The sequence below is a fragment of the Rhinatrema bivittatum genome, chromosome 5 (assembly GCF_901001135.1).
Source record: "Rhinatrema bivittatum chromosome 5, aRhiBiv1.1, whole genome shotgun sequence".
Lineage (NCBI taxonomy): Eukaryota > Metazoa > Chordata > Amphibia > Gymnophiona > Rhinatrematidae > Rhinatrema > Rhinatrema bivittatum.
The window spans coordinates 208887258-208902051 of record NC_042619.1 but is presented as its reverse complement, the minus strand read 5'-3'; the positions used below and the strand labels follow the sequence as shown (position 1 = coordinate 208902051).

General features: G+C 42.8%; 1 protein-coding gene across 1 annotated transcript in view; it reads left to right on the top strand.

Annotated features, from left to right (window-relative positions):
- DMD (dystrophin) overlaps window positions 1-14794 on the top strand; it is a 3148630-nt gene that overhangs the window by 194842 nt on the left and 2938994 nt on the right. The gene's annotated exons all lie outside the window — the stretch shown is intronic.

Sequence of the window (14794 nt, the reverse complement as noted above, 5' to 3'; positions counted from 1 at the left end):
TTATTGTTTTCCTATTTCACATACTAGGGATGTTCAAGGGAAAAAAAAAGTTTTGTTACTGGTTTCATTTTGTTCAGGATTTTATGAAATTTTTTTTTGTCTTGCTTTAGCATGTGTTAAAACCATTTAGTCCGCACGCAAACCATTTGGCTGCAATTTTGAAAACCCATGGGGACTGCAAGTTCCTTTTCAAAGGGAAACTCCACACAGGGTTTCCCTTTGAAAATGCAGTAACCAAGGGAATGGGGCCCAGATCTCATCACATAGATTTGCTCCTGCTGTAAAGTAGGGGTAAATATACCTGCCCACCGTGCAAGTGGGGATTTGAAAATGAAAGACCCTCGTTCGGGAAGGGGGAATTTTCAGCAGGTCTCTTTCAATGAAGGAACAGCTACTTACCCATGGAAAATGCTTTCACAATTACCCTCCCCTTACACACCCAACGGTTTAGTGCATGTTAAAAGGTTATAATCCACACTCTATGGTTCTAATGTGCACTAAAATGTTTTAAAGAGCGCCAAGACACTTTCTAATGTTGCTTAAAGTTCCCGCAGAATTTTAACAAGCTCAGCAGGCACAGTCAGGAGGTGAAAGGAATGTACATTGTTACTGGTCAGTGTCCAGTGATTCCCCAGTACCCTTTCCTTCCTTTTTGCCCTCTGTATACGGGACGGGTCTGCCAAGCACACCAGTTCACGACTCCCCTGCCTGGGGAACTGGGAAAAGCTGTCATCCTCAATTTGCTTCTGTGAACTCCAGGGTTCGGGTAGAATTCTCTGGAAATCCAATTCTGGTTGACTTGCATCTAGAGCTTTATTGGCTCAACTTCCAGAAGCTACTCATTATCCACAGTTCCTAATATTTTGACTTGCAGCATTTGTTAAGCGTGTTTTTTTTCTCATCTCACCATGAAACTGTGAAATGTTTGCATACAGCTGATTGAAAAAAGTCTGTAGGTGTACCAGCCATGGATACTCTTTAATATGGGCTTCTCTTACTCTCTCAATTTAAAGTAGTCTTTTCTTTTTTTAATTTTTTTTTTTTCATGAATCATTCACACTTTAATCCACATTCACAGTGATTGCAGAAAGCGTTCAGATTTTCTCCTTCTCGCTTCTCCATTGTGGAGGCCTTACTTATTATATATGAGTCAAGCTCTCTTACAGGCTGTGTTTGTCATAAAACAGACACTTGCAGGTTTTGGGGTTTGTTTATTTTTTTCAGATTGCTCTTTTTTCTCACAAAAAAAAATGAAAATAAATAAATACAATTGGACTCATGCAGAAATCAGCAAATTAATTGTTTACCACAGATAATGAGGTAATTATATCATGGGCCTTTATGCATAGAATGTAGGTAGTTTTAAATTAGAGGTTGATGTACATAATAAGCATATATAAACATTGCAGTTGTGTACTGCAAAGCAATTGTTACACTACTTCTTCAGTATCTCTATGCCAGAGGTGGCCAACTCCAGTCCTCAAGAGCCATAAACAGGTCTGGTTTTCAGGCTATCCCTCATGAGAAACTTCTAAGAAAACTAAAAAGTCATGGGATAGGAGGTGATGTGCTTTTCTGGATTATAAACTGGTTAAAAAAGGGAAACAGAGTAGGATTAAATGGTCAATTTTCTCAGTGGAAAAGGGTAAACAGTGGAGTGCCTCAGGGATCTATACTTGGACCAGTGCTTTTCAATACATTTAATAAAGATCTTGAAAGGAATATGACAAGTGAGGTAATCAAATTTGCAGATGATGCAAAATGATTCAGAGTAGTTAATTCACAAGCGGATTGTGATAAATTGCAGAGGACCTTGTGAGACTGGAAGACTGGGTATCCAAATGGCAGATAAAATTTAATGTGGACAAGTGCAAGCTGATGCATAGAGGGAAAAATTACCTATGCTTTAGTTTCATGATGTTAGGTTCCATATTAGGAGCTACCACCCAGGAAAAAGATCTAGGCATCAGAGTGAATAATATATTGAAATCGTCAGCTCAGTGTGCTGCAGCAGTCAAAAAAGCTAGCAGAATGTTAGGAATTAATAGGAAAGGAATGGTGAATAAAACGGAAAATGTTATCATGCTTCTTTATCGCTCCATGGTGAGACCGCACCTTGAATACTGTGGACAATTCTGGTCGCTGCATCTCAAAAAAGATATAGTTGCACTGGAGAAAGTACTGAGAAAGGCAACCAAAATGATAAAGGGGTTGGAACAGCTCCTCTATGAGGAAAGTCTAAAGAAGTTAGGGTTGTTCAGCTTGGAGAAGAGATGGCTGAGGAGGGATATGATAGAGGTCTTTAAGATCATGAGAGGTCTAGAATGGGTAAATGTGTATCAGTTATTACTCTTTTGGATAATAGAAGGACTAGGGGGCACGCCATGAAGTTAGCAAGTAGCACATTTAAAATTAATCAGAGAAAATTCTTTTTCACTCAATACACAATTAAGCTCTGGAATTTGATGCCAGAGGATGTGGTGAGTGCAGGTAGTGTAGCTGGGTTTAAAAAAGGTTTGGATAAGTTCTTGGAGGAGAAGTCTATTAACTGCTATTAATCTAGTTGACTTAGGGAATAGCCACTGCTATTACTGGCATCAGTAGCATGGGCTCTACTTAGTGTTTGGGTATTTACCAGGTACTTGTACCCTGGATTGGCCTCTGTGGGTAACAGGATGCTGTGCTTGATAGACCCTTGGTCTGATCTAGTATGGCAATTTCTTATGTTCTTCTGTTCTTAATATGCAGAAGATAGATTTGCATACAACAAAGGCAGTGCTTGCAAATCTATCTCATTCATATTCATTGTGGATATCCTGAAAACCTGGCCTGTTTGTGGCTCTCGAGGACCGGAGTTGGCCAACACTGCTCTCTATACAGGGTTTTGTCAGGTGGGAGTGGGGCAGAGTGATCTATCAACTTATTTCTGAAATCAAGAGAACACACAGAATGAGGAGGCTGTCACTTTAAAGTCAAAAAGTATTCGGGCAGGGATTATCAAAAGTACCAGTGGTGAGGGGGTCGATTAAGGCTACCCATAGAACAGTGAATTCAGTTCAAAGCACTTTGCTTAATACACAAACTTATCCATGACGAAAAAGTAGAGTGGCTGAACACAGCACTTCGAGTACACATCCCACACAGAAATTTAAGACCAGCAAACAAAGCTCTTCTAACTATTCCATCTGTAAAAACAGCAAGACTTACCCAAGTTAGGGAACGTGCACTATCTCTGGCTGGTCCCACAATACAGAACTCAATGCCCCTTGACTTAAGACTCCAGAGTAATCATAAACTTTTCAAAACACAACTCAAAACCTGGCTTTTCAAACCAGCCTTCAAGAAAAAAAATGACGCAGGCAAATAAATAAGGCTAAGCGGACTCAGAGCACCCAACGCATATTTTCCAGATACTACTGGAAATTAGTTCACTCACTTTTTAACTGTAGTTAAACCATCAGGATGAATTACCATAAAACACTTAACCCCCCCAAGGGAATTTCTCTAAAGGTAATTTCCTTAGCACAAACCATATTATTCTTAAATACTGTTTGTTACCGAATCAGAATGGCACCATCTATGTAAATTAGGATCTACACTTTCCTTGATATAGGGGCCTTATTGTAAACCATTATGATGGTAAATAACTTAATGACGGTATATAAAACTCTTAAATAAAATAAATAAATAGTTCTTACAGATACACTGTGTATGATCACAAACATGCCCAGGACAACAGTAACATGCACCAGGGTACCATGAAGGTCTTTTTCTGTTCTATACAACAGGGAGGTACACAGGGAAATAAATCTCCACAGGATAGAAGTCAGCAACATACATAGTAACATCATAGCTGATGGCAGAAAATGCCAGTTATACATTCATTCTGTCCAGTGGCAGTTATCCCTGACCACAGGGCAGGCTGTACCCCAGCTGTAGTAGCCTTGACCCCTTACAGGACATTATTCCTTGCCAGTCACTGTCCACCAGGAGGAGATCACATCCCTAACCCAATACTTGATCTTTGTTATCCTCTCTTCCATTCTCTTATACCTCTGTATTTGTTCTGAGCTTGCTTGAATTTATCACCCCACATCATATCACCATATGCCAACTTATTTTTTTCAGCAAAGCACAACATCAGGCAGTATATTCAATGGTAAGACAGCTCAGCAGCGCTCTGATCTACTGAAATTTCAGCTCGTTTGAATTAAGCCTTAATGCTTTCCTCTACATCAGAGGAGCTATAAGAAGCATCATTTTGTAAAGTCTCTATGTACAACGTACCTGCAGACTCTACTGAGGATTTTCAAAGCAAACTTTTATGTGTGTGAGGCCATTTTGAAAACCTTCTCCTAACTGTCCAGGTATGCATGCAATTTTCCAAGCAATAAACTTCGATCTGGTCTCAGCAAGGTATAACTCGTGTGTGGTAACTTGCACATAAGACGGATCCGTGCCCCATTTCCCGAAATTCCTACTCCCAACATATGCCAACGTAGATGGAAAACCCAATTATGCACATACTCTTCCATGCACTGCCCCCCCCGGTTGATAATACACCATTATAAAACACGGTTTTATGTACACACGTCGCTTTGAAAGTCAGGCTTATAGTAATTTTTGCATAGACTGAAGTTACATTGCAAGTTTAAGAAATGATACCATTACAACTTTTCCTCATAAAGTTTTGTGACACTGAGTTTTGTCTCTGCTGTAAGACACTGGACATTTTCAATGTTAGGACACTATTTTTAATCTACTGGACAAGCAAAATATATTTACAATAATTTATAAAATTCTGACAAAGACTAATGTGTAATTTTGGAATTCACTAACAATTGGGAATCTATCTAAGTATCTAGTTCCATGTGCTTATGCACTAAACTTATTTTAGAGACTTTAAATGAAAGTCTGGTAACTGTTTTAGGTCAATTGACTTTGGTTAACAATGGGGGTAATTTTCAAAAGGATTTAAGAGTTTAAAACTGGGCTTTACATGCCTAAATGCATTTTATGCATGCAAGTAAGCTCTTGAAAATTGCAAATATATATATATATATATATATATATATACTGCTTTTACGCATGTAAATCCTTTTGAAAATTAGCCCCTTAGTTAATACTTTATGTTCATATCTCAAATAATCTCAATGGTTTACAGAGCGGCACAAGCCTGGAATAACATAGATAATATCACTCATTATCAGAGGGTCAGAGATCAAAGGGTTCCGTAGGGTATTTCTTTCTCCCCAGAGGGCTCCCAAGCTAACAGGGAGATTTAATAAGCCATGATAGTTTATTGCAGGAGGGGCTTGATGTTGAGGGGAAAGGGGTTGTCCCTGCGATATTGAGCCCCTCCCTGACAAACTATTGCAGCAGTATTGTGGTGAGAGTTTTTATCGTGGCACAAAAGCACAACAAAAAATCATGCCATGATATGGGCCCTAATTGCCAGATGGCAGCCCACCCCTGCTGGGGTCGCCATCAAGTTAAAGGGACAAGCAGCCCAAATCTGCCCCACCTCCCTAAACTCACAAATTACCCCAGGGTCTTTGGAGAACTCACCCTGCTCTCCCCTCACCCCCTTCTGAGGTAGCTCTGACCCCCAAAAAGGCAAAAAAAAAAAAAAATACTAGGCAAACTGCTCGCTGGCAGCGATGGCTTGCTCCGTTCCGCAAACCCTTCCCTTTTTCATTAAAAGTGTGCCCCGCAGCTTTAAGGAACCCTCCTCTCTTCCAAGCACCCAACATCAGCCCCCAACCCTTCCCGTCCTCCAGTCCTGATAATAAATTATCCCTGGAGTCTAGTGGCTCCCCCAAGTCCCAGCCATAAAAAAAAGGTCCTGGTGGTCTTGGGGAGGGGCACCTGACCCGCACCTGCATACTCCAAACTCCCCCTGACCTCAAACTTTAAGCAATGGTGGTCAGTGAATGCCAGAGTGCCCCCTTACCCCGAGCCCAGTCATCATAATTTTGCACAGTTTTTCAGGTTTGGTGAGACAGGTACTGCCCAGCTGGTGAAACAGGTAGCCCCCTGCTGACAGCAGGCAGTCACGCTCACGCAGGGATAAGGACTAGGCTTCACTCGTACTAGCCTCTTCCCTCTCAGATTGAGCCCTGGAGTTCTGAGGCCAACAGGACTTATGCGAGGGTCTCGTAGAGCACAGTCAGGCAGCATCAGTAACCAGGCCAAGGACATGGCAAGCGGAAAGCAGCCATGTGAGTATCTGGGCAGAGATCAGGGTAGGCAGAGTTCAGCAAAGTCAAAATCCAGGCTGCGGTCAGGTAACCAGAAGACAGTCCGAGAGGCAGGGCAAGGGCTGGAAGAGATGAGGCACGGACAGGCAAGACAAGCGCAGAAACAGACAAGGCACGGACAGGCAAGACAAGCACAGGAACAAACAAGGCACGGACAGGCAAGACAAGGACTGGAACAAGGCAAGGTGAAGAGTTGGACTGGAGCAAGGCAGGGCAAGAAGCAGGACGAGGCAAGGCTGGAGCAGGAATGTAGCAACACGTACTGCAGGGAAGGCACAGCAGAGGACTTGTTGCTGAGACACTGGACTGGTGGAACTGAGCTTCCTTATATACCAGATTCAGCACCCACAGGAACTTCTGGCTGCATTTTTTATAATAGGGCTACAGGAAGTGCAAGTGATTTGAACCAGGCCCTAGGATGCAGCATGCTGCAGGAAGCTCTGTCAGAAGCACTTGAGGTAAGGGGCATTACAGATCATGTGATAGGTACAAATGTCTGAGATTGGATCAATGCCACGTGATTTGTGAGCTTTGGGGGGTATGTTTCAGGCCCCTTGACCCTTTAAATTTTCCCACAGGACCATTGGGGACTCATGTTATCATTCCCAGGCTCTTCTGGAAAAATAACCGTTCCTTTCTCAAACTTGATAAAATAATAAGCTTGATTTTTTTCTAAGTTAGCCGTGTTAATTTATTAACATAGAATTGTCCATGCATACGCTGCTTTGCATGCATTATGAAATTTTCTGCATGCAAGGCAGCTTATTTCCAAGGGGGAGGACACTTTCGGAAATATCATATGATGTGCAGTAAACTACATTTAATGCGCATTACACATTGTTTAACATATATCTCCTTATCACAGCTTAGTAAGTCTTGGCTACAGGTTTGTACCTGAGGCAATGGAGGATATCTTTTTATATTATCTATTTACCATTAGGCTTGGGTGAAGTTGTTGCAACTGAACTTAAATAGGGGAGTGCATGGAAAAATCTTTTGGTTTGGATTTTCAGTTTGGTTTGTTGGTTCATTAGGTTCATTCGGGTCAGATCAGAAGCTCATTTGTTTCCATGAAAGCAAATGGGGGAAACAATGCATTCTTTTTTTTTGGAGTTTTTCATCTAGGTTTTATGAAACTTGCTGGCAGGTATCAGCAGCAGAGGCAAAAGCATCCCAAGACACTAAAAGGCCAATATTTAAAAAATGCAGAGCAGCTAAATTTAGGCCCCTAAGTTAAGAAACTATTTTCAGCTTGAAAATTCACATACATTTAGGATTCTAAGCTCCTAACTATGTTTTCCCCCCCTGACTGCCACTGTAGCCACCCACTTCTTAGGCCTTAAATTTAGGGCCCTAAAGAAACTAGGATCCTAAATTTAGGCACTGAACACTGAGACATTTTCAAAAAGGTCAATTTAGGGTCCTAACTCCAAAGGTTAGGAGCCTAAACTCTTTGAAAATTAACCCCCATGAGTGGCATGAACATTTCATGGCCCGAAAAGAGGGACATAGGGCACCAACAATGGCATAAACAGTCCAAGCCGCCATGAGTGGGGGAAAACCATCACAAATGGTGACACAAACACCCAAAAGCACCAGAAAAGGGAAAGAACAGCACAAACAATGAACACTCCAAAGCACTATGGATAGGATTCTGGGCACCAACAGTGGCATGAAGATCCCAAAGCACAGAATGAAGGGAATGAAAGGAGGCATAAAGACCACAGGGCATAGAATGAGGGGTATGGTAGCAACCAGAGTGACATCAAAACCCAAGGCATAGAGTGAATGGCATATGAGAGGAAACACAATGGTATAAAGAACCCTGCATAGAGTGAGGGGTGTATGGTAGCAAGCATGATAGCATAAAGAGACCACAAGGCTTAGAATGAGGGGGTATGGTAGCAACCATAGTGACATCAAAACCCCAAGGCACGCTTGCTGACTATGTGCAATAAGAAAGTACAAGCATCACACACACAAAAGAATTAGTACAGTGTCACTGACCTTTTTTTTACACAAAGACAGCAAGCTGCCTTCTGTCACAGTCAGTCACTGGCCACTCTGCACAAGCTCAAGAGAAAATTGATCTCTTTCTCTCTCTGTGTTTCTTGCAGACACTGACAAATGCTACCTGCCTGCAGCCTTACCCTGCTGATATAGAGTTACATTTTAACCCTCTGACAGAAAGATTACTATTCCCTCAGCTGCTTGCAGCGCAGTTAGGACACAGTGGCAGTGACTGTAAAAGCACATCTTGCTTTTCTCGTCTAAACCTAAAACCTACTTATAATACTCGCTTTAACTCTGTACCTTTGAAGCAAAGTGCTTCAACATCTCTGCCTTCTCTCTCTCTGAGATCCACCTGAGCAATGACTGAGAACAAAATGGTCACTGGCACCTTAAAGTGCTCCTAGTTTCATTTTCACCTAAAAAATATGATGAGGTCAATCCATGTAGCTGCCAGCTGGGATAGGCTAGTTGAAAAACTTCTGAAACATGATTGGTCCTGCTCTTTCTTTGTCCCACCCCCAACCAGCTCCATTCTGTCTAGCTTTGCTTCTCCCATAGTCTTTATTGGGAACAAACCAAATGAGTTGAAAGGATTCAGATTTTTCCGAGCCCACACTCATTCAATTTGGGTGACCCGAGCCAAACTGAAAATGGACTCATTTAGAACAAATTTCACATTTGGACCATCAGAATACATACCCCTGAGCTAGAATGTACTTTGAATTCCTCAGACTTGACTTGCATTTGTGTTCATTTCTTGAGCCATGTCATTTCCAATCCAATCCCTATTTTTCAATCTCAGATTTTACTGCTTATTACTGCCATAGACAGATGACGTGAGCTGGCTCAGACTTGCCAGGGTTGCTAGGTGAGGGAACGGGCAGGAGGATGTCTCATGATTTAAGCAGTCCTCCCACCTAACTTATAACATTTGGCAGCAGACTTATAGCAGTTAAACGTTAATTAAGTATCCTGCTCAGAGCCATCCTTCTAGTTCACTGAGCTGGGACAAAATGGGAATTGGAGCAGTCAGTTCAGATTTGAAACCAAGTCAGAAGCAGCTATGGCTTGGAAAATGCAAACCATATTGGACCTCACCTGCTGGGAAATAGCTCAGATTCAATTCAGACGAGCCTATCCATCCTTACATGCAGCATGTCTGTACTGACATGAATTTAAATCTCTCGGCTCGTGAGAGAGATCATCAGATTGGGTTGGTGATTGACACTTTCACCTTCACATTAATATTGAGAGCAGCAGCACTTTTTTGACCTTGGTTAATTTAATTTTAAATTGCGTAGAATGTGGATAAATGGCTTGTTTTAGGCAAAATCTGAATCCATGAGATCTGGGAGGTTTACACAGAGAATCAAAGTGGGAGGGTCCCACAGAGTTCATATGACATCTAAATTATTAGCTGTTTGCCTGCAGTCCTCATGTTTACCAAGTTCGCTTGATTTTTTTTAGATGGCTCTGGCTTGGATATTTAGTAGTTACAGATTTAACCTAAAAGTTTGTAATCTACGGAAATTTGCAGGAAATCAGAATTGACCATGGCAAATAAGGGTTTTCAAAATCAGTAAATATTATTGACTGACTTCAGCCTGAGTCAGAGGAAGTTAGCCCAGCCCTCACGTGGAATAGATAGGTTTGCTCCCTTTGATACCTTTCAATATGCTATCCAAAGAGATGTGAATAAATGCTCCCCTGTTTTGTGACAAATTGATTTGTCCTGTATATGAAACCATTTAGGCTGCTTTGCTATCTGATGATTGATAGGGACACATGAGTAACGCTAGTAGTAGTACAGTAATTTTTCATTAAGATAACACTGGCAGATTGACAGATTGTGTTTATTATCTGACAGTGCCATGATCAGGGAGAACGGAGGGGACGTGCTGTAATTAACTGTTTAGTTGCAGGCTGGCTCACTGAGTGCCATAACATGGGGGGCACAGAGCACTCAGCCCTCAAGTCTCGGGCTGCCATCCTCACCCAAAATAATGAAATGATGTCAGTACCTTAGGTAGTAATAAGAAGGCCACCGCTTGTGTTTCTGTGTTCCCTACACAACTTGCCAACAACAGCACTTGACCAAACATTAAAACTCACCAGCAGAAGAGGGTATGGTATAGAATTAAAACCCCGTTCAATGTTTTGTCTGCGACCAGGCCCCATGTAAGGAGTGTACAGATAGCGGTCACGCTGTGTGGTTATTTGGCTTCCTGATTGTTGCCCACAGCTTGTTTGCATTATGCTTAGTTGGACGCATTGTTTTAACCATTTCCCTCCTTAAACCCAGGGCTGGGCCCAAACCATACCAAGCTTTGAAAGGGCTCAGATGCTCCATGTGTAGCAGCACATGAGGCCCACCATTCCTTCCTGATTGACCGCTGGCTTATCACTCTGTGCACGGTACTCGTTCTGAAGCTCCTCCTGCTGCGGGATAGATTTACCCTCAAAAGATGCATGAACAGGGGAGAGGGGAGTCCTGAAAACGCATCAAAGTGAAAAGCACCTCCTTTTTCCATCAGAGCAACCTTCTCTCCCAAGGCCTGCTCAGTCAGATCAGTGGTGTCCCTTCAGACCTTCCATCTTCCAGGCGCATGGCAGGTTGGGCTAGCTTTGATTCTACTTTACATTGCCCTGAATGCTGCCAGCCTCTGAGCTCCTGCACCTGGAAAGGGGCGGGTCTTTCTCCCCTCCCTTCCACTTGCTCCTCCCTGTCATATTTCACCCCCCCCCCCCCCCCCCCATAGCAGCCCAGCCCTGCTACATCCATCCCCTTGATGTCAGTTGAGGGGAGGTCTTCCAGCCCTGACCCTGTAGGGCAGCTCCATCTGACTATCCAACCTATATGAGCATCTTGTAGTGTTGGGCCAAGGGCTAGCCTTGGCTCTGGTGGTATCCGGTGCAGGTGATAGGAAGAAATAGGATTGATGTCAAGAAGTGTGGGGGGGGGGGGGGAGAAGACCCCGTGGGGAGTCATTCGTGCTTGAAGGTAAAACAGCAGCCTCAAAGCTCACTGAAAAGAAAATGTTCAACTCAAAAATTCTCTCATTAAGGCTGCTTCTCTGGGTCGAGACTGCAATGATTTTTGACCACTGAGTACCCCCATCCAGAACAGCAGTGATCATAAGATTTTTACCATTCTCTAAGACTTTATGGAGCTTTTAGAAACAGTAAATGCTTTGTAGGCCATTACATCACCTTTATCTGTCATCTACAATGACGTTGACAGCGAAGGCCTTTCAGGAGTGTGCACACTAAAGTTAACACCTAGTCCAAGGCAGGTGTTATATTTTTGCCTTTGCGAACACGTTAAATAGCAGGAGGAAAAGAGTAGACTGTGATAGTACCCATGAATACAGTGCCACCTCATTTGCATGTGATAGCTCTTCATTTACATGTACATACAAACTAACATCTTCTCTAACTAACTGCGTTCATATTATATAGCGCATTCTTCTTAGTGTGTGCCAAACATGCATGGGTCCCTAAGCAAGCGACGACTGTGGATGAAAACCGAGATATCGGCATTTTAACATCTTTTGTACTGGCAAATAAGTTTTCTTCTAATCATACAGGTAACAGTTAACATTTGGAGCTCCCTGGTAAAAGAACGTTTTGAAAATTGAACACGCCATGGAGGCATTCTCGGGGTTAGGCCGAGAGAGACAACAATGCACATAGTTAATGGATTTTCAAAACAACATGCATTGTTTTGGTTGGATAAAGCAGCCATGGAAAAAAAAATCTCTGTGCCTACTTTTTTTTGTCCTTGGGCGATTTCCAGTGGGAAAGTTGCGTGCACACATTTTCTTTAAAAAAAAAATCCCAAACACCTGTGGCCTTGTCACTTGGCTGCAGAGTTTCGAACCTTTTCCCCCTCTCTATGAAGCAGCACAAAAGCCCAGTCCAAGTCAGAGGAGCTTGCAAACCCTTTTGTGTGCCTTTAGGCATTTTGCTGAGATCTGCGCCTACAAATTCCTGGAGGTGGGGGCAGCTTGGATCTCAGCAAGTCTGCAGATCTTTGTGGAACTGAACCACAGAAATGGTCTAGCTCAAGTCCTCTTTCGGTGAGTTTGCACATCCTTAACTTCAGCTTTATCAGAAGCACAACTGTAACAATAACGATTTTTATGTACGAATTTTCTTCAAAGTGCTCTACGGACTTATTTTCTTTATTTATCTAAACTAGTTAGCATTCTGCCTTTTCTTTCCTTCAAGGTGAAGAACATGATAAAACATGCATAATGAACCCCTAAAGTAAAACAGTACGCAGCATCCTATCCTGAACTAAAACTTGGGCTACTGTAATCAAGTGCAGCAGCTGTCGATTTGAGCCCAGCATTGACAATTTCCGGAAGTTTGCGTGCCTGGCATAATGGATGCTGCCAATCGAAGTGCAAAATCAAGAAATGGAGACTAAGTTGCCCTGAATGTTGCTTCCGAAAGCAAATGCTTTGGTGCGTGGTCGCTCTGCGCAGGTATCTAATGCATTTGCACATGTTCAAAGAGGCACAGACACTGATAAAGTAAAACTGCACACCTAGCATCAAATAAGTGCAATTAATCTGAGGGAAATGTGTGGCTCAGTTGATTACTTGTGCATGGGTTTTTTACTTTATTTTTTTTTTTTTGCTCACTTTTAAAACTGCAGCCTCGCTTATGTAGTAGGACCACAAGCGTGCTAATGCTTAATCCTGGCAGCATAGAGAGTTTCCATTCTGGATATTTCATTTACTATAGACGTACAGATCAAGATGAAAAGACGTCAAGCAACACAATACTGATATCCCAGGGAGATTTGGCTCAGCGAATGTGATAGTGCTTTCTATCAGGCTACCTGTGGTGATGTCTCACTCTTCTGCGTTTTTTTTTTTTATTTTTTTTTTTTCTTTTGCTTTTCGGATGTATTACTGAAGTTTGGGAACCTGCAAAAATGTACAGGCTAACAAAATCTGATTCAGATGATTAATCACAGATGCACAGCCCTTGCTAGGGTGTTTTATTATGACAGATGCTCCGCTGGGTTTTGAACAGCCCTGCTGGCTCATTCTTCCGGTATCTGTGGTCGGGTTTGTGGCACGGGTGCCATATGCTGTCTCAGTACACTGCTGAAGCTAGCGTAGCATGGGGACGGATTTATTGCAGGGTGTTTTATGTTAGCATATGGGAAGGGGGGAGGGGGCTGTCAATAAACGTGCGGCAGTGTCCTTGATGAATTCTTGTAAGGTGGGTAACTTGATATTGTTCAAGGGGATCTGAGTTTTACCAAAAACGGAATGGCAGTGGTCAAGGTTGGCTTGAAATCATGGCGCTCGCTATCTCACAGAGCGCACAGCTTATCGCTGTGATTTTCTGTTTGTGTGCGCACATTGGAAGGATGAGGGCTTCTGAAATGAGAGAAAAATCCTGTGGGAGCTTACAAATGAAGCTCATGGTGCCCGAATCCCAGCCCTGTTTCTGAATGAGTTTGGAAGGGAAAAGGAGACCTGGAGAAGTACTGGGGTCAATACACCAACAAAAAAAGACACAATTAGGCGGAGCTTTAGAGCGTTAAACTCTGCTCACATTCAGAATTGGTGGGGTAAAAGCAAACATCCCAAGCTCCCTTGGGTTCTTTCCTGATGAGGGATGGGGGAACAAAATTCTTTCAAGGCCTTTAGGCAAAGACCCAGTGCAGGAAAAATCACTTGAGGGTTGTTCAAACAATAAATCCTTTTGCTGGGTTACCCAATGCAGGTGAACCGCGCATCTCTCATGTATGCTTTGATGGTAGCCACCTAGAACCAGGGACGGTGCGGCCTCCTAATATTTTAAATATCTGAGATACGCTGCATTTAGTGCTGGTGCAAGCTGTACAGAAATATCGCAGCCAGTGCTCAGTCTGCATAGGCGAGGGGTTTTCTTCTATCTAGCTGCCCGCTAGCAGAGGTGCTCTTTGGAGGAGATGGGGGGGACGCAGGCCGGCACCATCTTGCACGGAAGAAGTTAACGATGGCGCCGGCCAGTGCAAAGCAAGCTCCAGCAGGGCAAAAATGTCTGGGGATCACTCCTGCTGCGTGAAAAATCAAACGACGGGGAGAGAGTTCAAGGGGCGGGGGTTGGAGCATGGGAGGGCTTTTTTAAAAATTTTGTCAGCGGCAACATTTCTTTTAGCAATTAATCTAAGGAACATGAATGAAATTTCCTTAATTTAAAAAAAAAATGGAAAGGATATGGGGCATGTTCTAGTTTCAAACAAATGCACATCCCTAACACGCAACCATCATGCTTAGAGGACCACTGGAGGCCAGCAAACCAGAAACCAAGAAACACGCAAGAAAACCTCCTTTGGTTTCATCAACTGCACTGTTTCTGCTTCGATGCACGCGATAAATCTTCATTGTTACTATCATATGTGTCCAGAGAGAGAGAGATACGGTATCCTTTCGGGATCCCTTTGAGGGTTATAGGCTTTGACAGGGGCAGTCAAATAGATTTTTCATATCCAGATAACTCGCCCTCTCCTAATC